This window comes from Cetorhinus maximus, chromosome 16, assembly GCF_964194155.1.
Source record: "Cetorhinus maximus chromosome 16, sCetMax3.hap1.1, whole genome shotgun sequence".
In the NCBI taxonomy this organism is placed as follows: Eukaryota; Metazoa; Chordata; class Chondrichthyes; order Lamniformes; family Cetorhinidae; genus Cetorhinus; species Cetorhinus maximus.
Genome location: NC_135894.1, coordinates 61,931,922 through 61,939,687, shown reverse-complemented (window position 1 = coordinate 61,939,687; position 7,766 = coordinate 61,931,922).

The following is a 7,766-nucleotide window of genomic DNA, read 5'->3' as shown; positions in this document are numbered from 1 at the left end:
TATAAGGAACAGAACCTTATCTTTCAGTTAGGCACTTTACAAGCTTCTGGACTCAACATCGAGTTCAACAGTTTCAGATCGTAACTTTTGCCACATTTGTTTTGTATTTCTTGTTTTTGTTGTTGAATGGCAGCTGTTAGTAATGATTCAACATGCCACATTTATAGCTCCTCTAGACATATCCTTTGTTTCTTTACTTATCCAATTACCACCTTTTCTGCTTTGCACCACCATCCCTTTTGTCACAGTGTTTTGCTTTTGAATAAGTTTATTTTTTCTTACTTTCTAAAAGTTCATTCTGGGCCAGCAGCAGCAGGAATTTTCCTCCTTGGTCCTGAATGGCTGCCTTGCGCCTTCCCTGCTCTAGCCTAGCCTCCTTCTTTGACTGTGATCTTTGCCAATTTTCTGCCCCTTCCTCTCTTACTTTACTGGGGTTTGTTTCTGACTACTCTCAACTTTCTCCTCCTGTTCACTGGCTTTGGCCAGGAGTCAGTGTTGGGGTATGCATGTGAGGCGTGGGAGTTAAAATCTCACATGTGTTACACTCCATGGGGAGGTGGATGGGCTGCAGGCCACTTAGCAGCCCCACCTCCTGTGTAAGCCGTGGCTCAGTGGTTAGCACTCTCATCTCTGAATCACAAGGTTCTGGGTTCAAGTCACAGAGCTTGAGTACAAAAATCTAGGTTGTCACTCCTGTGCAGCACTGAGGGAATGCTTCATTGTCAGAAGGTGCTGTCTTTCGGCTGAGATCTCAAACCAAACAAAACTGTTCTGTCTACTCATGTGGGTATCAAAGATCTCATGGCACTATTTTGAAGAAGAGCAGGGGAGTTATCCCTGGTGTCCTGACCAAAATTAGCCCTGAATCAACATCACAAAAAAGATTATCTGGTTATTATCACATTGTTGTTCATGGAGTTTACTGTGTGCAAATTGGCTGCTGCATTTCCTACATTTAAACTGTGACTGCACTTCAAAGGCACTTCATTGGCTTTAAGAGCACTTTGAGATGTCCAGTGGTCACGTAAAGTGCTTTATAAATGCAAGTCTTTGTTTCCTCCCCAATTTCTACCACAAATTAAAATAAGCACAACTTGTTTCAACATCAACATCATTCTTCAGTTCTGAGTTGGTGTTGTTTATGAAAATATTTGTTACGGACAGGAGGGAGTTTAATTTAGAACAATCCTGATTTCTCCACTCACTACCAATCTATAAACAGAAAGGTGTTTTTGATTTTTGATTTTCCCCTTTATAGGTGGTGGCTAATGTTCCCCAACCCTTCAGTTTTGGAGTGATCCAATCCTCTATTAATAATCTCACAGCAAACTCGAGATAGGGTAAAATCAGAGGGTTAGTTTATTTTACACACACACGGAAAGCAGGTTCGCAACATCCCCCACTTTTGCATTCATACAATCAAAAAGGTATAAGGGAAAGAAAGGGGTTCAGGGCCAAGGCCACAGACAAAAATAAGAATTATGATTTCACATGAGACCAGAGTCCAGAATCAAAAGGTCCAATGGTGTATTTCTTCAGAGGTTAGCAAGCTGTAACTCTTGCAGGGTGATCAGTGTTTCCAGAAGTGATGACTTCCACGATGGAAGAAGGCATGTAGAAATGAATTAGTCTTCTAGGCACAGATACAGAAGGTCAAATGTTCCAGTAGTATAAAGTGTAGATGAGGGCCAGCTAATTTAAAACCTGGACAGAGCCCTGGTTCCATTGCTGATCTGTAGGTGGAAGATGGCAGACAGAGGCAGGCTGCTTGCCAGGAGTCCTGGTTCTCTTCTGAGATTAAGCAGTGACTGATGATAAACCCCAAAAGCTGTATAATTAAAGCAATTCAAACAGCTCAAGCCTAGGTTATATGACAGGATGGTTTCAGGCTGAGCTATTCAGGTAATGAGACCCCTTGTCAAAACCCATTGTCTTTCAGCTGAGATCTCAAACCGAGGTCCCACCTGCCTACTCAGGTGAGCAAATAACTGTAGAACCATTAGCACAATGTTGGAAATGAGGAGTCACAAATAGCTCTGCCTTTGTCCATTAGCTGGCTGGTGCAGATGTATCCTCAACTATCCTTTGTGTTGGCTTGGCTGGAATGTTAATACAATGCAAGGAGCACTACATTCCAGGGTTTGATGTGTTGGCCTTTGTCCATTTTTAAACTGCTCAGAAACTTCCAGAACTACCATCATGTGGTCCGTGGTAGCCATTTTATCAGTCTAGCTATTTGTCCATTTAAAACAAAAACAGAATTTAAACAAGAGAATATGCAAGAGAAACAAATTTGCTTTATATTTTCTTCTTCTTCATGCTGTCTCAGCAGGACATGATATTTGAGCCAACCTAGTGCAAATGTGACATGCAATTTGAGGTGTGATTAATGCACAGGATTATACTTATATATAGTTTTTTCTTTATTCTTTCATGGGATGTGGGCATCACTGGCAAGGCCAGCATTTGTTGCCCATCTCTAATTGTCTTTGAACTGAGTGGCTTACTAGACCATTACAGTTTGGATTGCCCTGGGAAAGAAGAAAAACCACCTTCGTAAATTCCCATGGTTTAATACAGCTTCCCTCCACCCCCAACTATCAAAATAATGCTGCAATGATCATGTCAGAAATTTGTATTTAAATGGATCATGAAATTTTAAGAATTTCAGCTAAAACGTAACTGCATCCCTTGCACAATAGCTTCCATTTTTCATGTACTTTAACATTCAAGTTGAATTCACACAGCAGCAATTTAATTGAGTCAACAATACACCAGGCACTGATGTATGAAAGGTAATCTAACAAACACTATTATTTAACCTATGTTTAAAAAGCAGTAGGACATTTATTATGGATTATTTACGTTACAATAAAAGACCAACCTGCCAGTGGAAACAGTTTGTCCTGATGCACTCTATCAAAATCCCTTATACGTTTGAACACCTCCATTATACAGTTAATGTATGACTTGGCACCATTTTTAAAAACCTGGCTGAGAACTGTAATAATAAGGAAAATAAAATATATTTGTGCTTCAGTATATTGCTGGTGGTGTGGAGAGCTTTAAAATGGAGTCTGCTTTATTAGAGTACAAAAATAAGAACAGTTAATTTAAACTTCAGGACAAGGCATTCATTATACCATCTCATTAGCATATAGTATCAGAACTATTAACAGCTCTTCTCAGTGAGAATGCAATGCATCAGCTTCAAACCTGTTAAGTATGTAATAAAAATAGAAAATGCTGGAAATACTCTGCAGGTCAGGCAGCATTTGTGGAGAGAGAAACCGAGATAAACATTTCAGCTTGACCACCTTTCATCAGAACTGGGAAAAGTAAGAAATAATTAAAATGATATTTTAAGCTAGTGAAAGAGGGGAGAGTGGAAAAAGAACAAAAGCTGCGATAGGTGGAAAGACATGAAAGATTGAATGACAAAAGAGTTGGTAGCACATGGTCAGAGGGAGTGATAATGGGACAAGTAAGGGAATGAAAATTTGTCTTGAGGTGGTGTGAAAGGCAGAGTCGTGAACAGCTGCCATCAGAAAGCAAAAAGCAAGGGAAAAGCAAGACTGAAATTAAAACCTGAAAAGGAGAAAGGAAACAAAATGGGGCCAGAGATTGTGGTCGGATATTGTTGAACTCAATGTTGAAAACCTAACTGAAAGATGACATGCTGGTCCCCAAGCTTACATACGTTAATTATATATTGGCCAGGTGACTCCCTGGCTGACAGATTTGTTATGGACTCATGGGATGAAATCGCTGTGGAACCGTTGGTTTCCAATTGTAAAGGCAAACAGTCTTATCTATTCTATTCATTCATCTGCCTTACGCCAGGTCCGTGGCTCATTGTCTGTTGATGCTTCATCCTGAGCTGTTTTCTTGGCAGTTTTGTCAGTGTTTTTTTCTATATGTAAGGAGGTAACATCTTGGCCAGAAACTTATCTATGTCGGGCGGGCTGGGCAGGAGCGGGCATGGAGCCGATCACCACCTGCAATTGGCTGCGCGCCGCCATTTTACGTGGGCTGGCCAGTTAAGACCTGCCCAGCGTAATGCACGGCTGGTACGCTACCTGTATGGGCAGGGGGAGGAGGGAGAGTCGGGCCTGTGCTCTTTCGCACATGCACACTAAAGTGCGCAGAAATCTCCCTGAAGCATGGAGCTGCCTTATGGGATTAAGTTGCTTAAAAAATTTTGTTATAAATAAAGTTAAAAATTATTTAAACATGTCCCCTCATGTGACAGTGTCACATGAGCTAGGACATGTTTGTCAAGTTCACCAAATTTATTTATTAATTTTATGAAACCTTCAGGAAACCTCATCCCACCTGTGGACGAGGTTTCCTGGAAAACACAAAGGCCTCTTGGGCTCTTTGCCTGCCCGCCAACCTTAAGGTTGGACAGACAGCGCTGTTAATAAGCTTGATTACTTTTTTAATGGCCTTAATAGGCCGTTGACAGCTCGATAGGCGCGCAGCTGCCTCTGGCGCGTGCCCACCGAACGAAAGATCTAAATGACGCGCAATGACGTTGGGACACAAGCCCGGCATCATCTCCTTCATTTTGCGTGTTGGCATGTTGGGCCCGTCAACGGCAATATTGTGGCTCTTGTTCTTTAGTCTCAAGTTTTAAAAAAATACATAGCAATGTTTTAAATGAGGGAATATAAAAATATTGCATATAGCCTTTGTCTTATGTTGTTCATGATGGATGTTAGATTTGGAATGTAGCCCATATTCCCATATTTGCACATCCATTGTTCATATAAAACATTAGGTTTGGTGCAGCAGGATGTAAAGTACAGCAGCAACAATGCATTTTTGCCTCAATGGCAGAAGAGCAATCCTACTACAATAGTGTGATTTTTTTCTAATTCCCACATAAGTGCTTGAGTGAGATTTCCATCTGTGTCAGCAGGATTACGCAACAGCCTCATTCCTGTTAAGAATTTAGAAGAGGTTGCCAAAACTCAATTTACAAAGGACCTACAACCAGAAGGAAATGGAGATTGTTATCTCATCAGTCTGGCTTGGTTTCAAATCCAGGTTTAGAGGTGAAGGGGCAGTGTGCCAGCATAATAGTAATGACTCAAAAGGTTATGGGTTCAAACCACATCCAGTGTTTGAACTCATAATCTAGGGTGACTTGACAAGTGTAATATTATCAAAGGTGTCACTCATTGAATGGGACATTGAACGGAGATCCCGTCTGTCTGAAGCAGTGGTTTGGTTGGGCCATTATTTGAAGAAGAAGCAGGAAGTACTTCTAGTTTTTGGCCAATGTTCCTCCCTCAACCAATACCAGTAAAATAAAGATGCTTGTGGATCAGGTACAATGGCTGATTTGCATATAGAACTACAGTAACTGCTCTCTTAAAGTACTTCATTGTGTCTGGAGGTGTTTTAATATTATGAGGTGCTACATGACATGCAAGCTGTATAATATAATATGTTCTGTCCATTGCTAAATTATGATCTCCTTGAGATGAAATGATGTGCTAATTATCTGTCTATGAAAATGTACTCTCAGTCCCAGCACAATCTGTATAGTCTGGTATCCTGATTGTATTAGCATACCATGAGTAATCATATGTGCTTTATAGCCTTGGCACATTTCCATGACTAGAATTAACAGTCAATAGAAGATTAGAAACTGAAACAGTGTTTGACATAACCACAAAATCTACATTTTAAAAATATTTAGGTTTTTAGGTTAATTTAGCTATGATTACTTTATTACAGTTTGTTGCAAAACACTAACTGCAGTTTTACTCTATTTGTAACATCCAGTATAATACTGGCGAAATTGTAATAACTGGTTATTCAAAATAAATAACACATATACTGAATCTAACACACTGCTAAGGAGAACTATGTGGGGGCAGCAGGGGTGAGAGGTGGTTGAATGAGGAAAGAGGTGTTTAGTTCTGATTTCCATTAGCAGAAAGGTCAATAATCAGGGAGCATAGATTTAAAGTAATTGGTAGGAGGATTTGAGAGGAATCGAGGAGATTTTTTTTCACCTGAGAGTGCTGGGGATCTGCAGCACATTGCGTGAAGTAGAGGCAGAAGCCCTCAACACATTTATAAAGCACTTGGATGTGCAATTGAAATGCAGTAATCTAGAAGGCTACGGACCAGGAGCTGGAATGGGGATTAGCCTGGATGGCCCCCTCCTGTGCTGTAAATTTCTATGAATCTAAAATTATTTGACCATCATGCTGTGAGGCAGGCTTGATGGCCCAGCTAGTCTTTTCCAGCTTATCAATTTTGTATGCTCGTATGTTTCAATATTAGTTCCATTACTGGCATCCATCCATCTTGGGAAATGATGGACTGCGCCCAGAGTGTCTGTCACTTCTGGATTGAACATCATCTGTTGTGGCAGTAGGGGCCGATTTGTGAGTGGCGGCACCTTCCGCAGCTGGCACAGATGAATGGCATTGGCCTGAGATCGGTGTTTTTTCTTCCCGCCAGGCTCTCTTTTCTAACTGAGGGGTGGGAGGGAGGGATACACTTCAAGAATGAACAATCTCAAGTCAACCCACTGACAGATGAGTCATGTATCATCAGTGATGACTTGTGGTCATACCCCACAAGGATCCGTGCTGCAGTTAATTATAGTCCCTCCAAAGAAATCAAAAATTGTTTAAAAACTAAATGGGATGAGTGAAAAATAATTACCAAGACTCAATTTCATTACCCATCCAATACTTTCACCTAAATCTTTTTCTCCCTCCCTGATGAATCATGCACATTAAAAATCTAATGATTTGCCTAATTGTTTTAACAGCATCAGGAGAGTTAATAACCCTGCAGTTAAAAGAACTGATTTTACATGTATTTCCCCCTTATACCAATTTCTCTTTAAATACAGAAAGCTGCCACAAGGTTGCACGGACACAGAATGAAACAACACACTAACAGATTTTAGATTCCAATAACAAGTGTCAGATGGTGTTAAAGGACCCAGCAGGGCCAGAGATTGTACAGAATAGCTTTATTCCCACAGTAAGCTAGATGGGGTAAATATGTCAGTCTCAACACTGCATTAGCATTAAACAAGTAGCATCCATACAAAGGCAATAAACTGACACTCATAATTCCACCCTTCCAGTATGTTAAGCTAGTATGAATGGACATGTGATTCACTGCTTTGTGTTGCTATCTTTTTCATTGTTCTGTTGTGCTGAAATTCAGCACACTTGGAACCTTTGCTGCCTCAGACTAATATTGGGCATCTCCTGGCAAGACAGAGTGCTGAATATGGAAGTTCACCGGTGTGGAGGGATCCCCACCATGTTTGCCCTCTTGAGTCAGTGGCGACTCCATTGGCTGGGCCATGTGAACCAAATAGATAATGGCCACATCCCCAAAGACATGCTCTATGATGAGCTTGTTATCAGCACGAGACCAAAAGCCCTGTCTACGATACAAGGATGTCTGCAAGCAGGATCAGGATCGGAGTTGATGCATGGGAAATCCTTGCTGCTGACCAGAGTGCCTAGAGACAAGCAGTCAGGAAGGGCATGGAAAAGGCAGAGTTTTCCACATCTGGTCATTTCTTTTGTCCTCTGCCTTTTCCATGCCCTTCCTGACTGCTTGTCTCTAGGCACTCTGGTCAGCAGCAAGGATTTCCCATGCATCAACTCCGATCCTGATCCTGCTTGCAGACATCCTTGTATTGCAGACAGGACTTTCGGTCTCATGCCGATAACAAGCTCATCCTATCATAGAGCATGTCTTTGGGGATGTGGCTA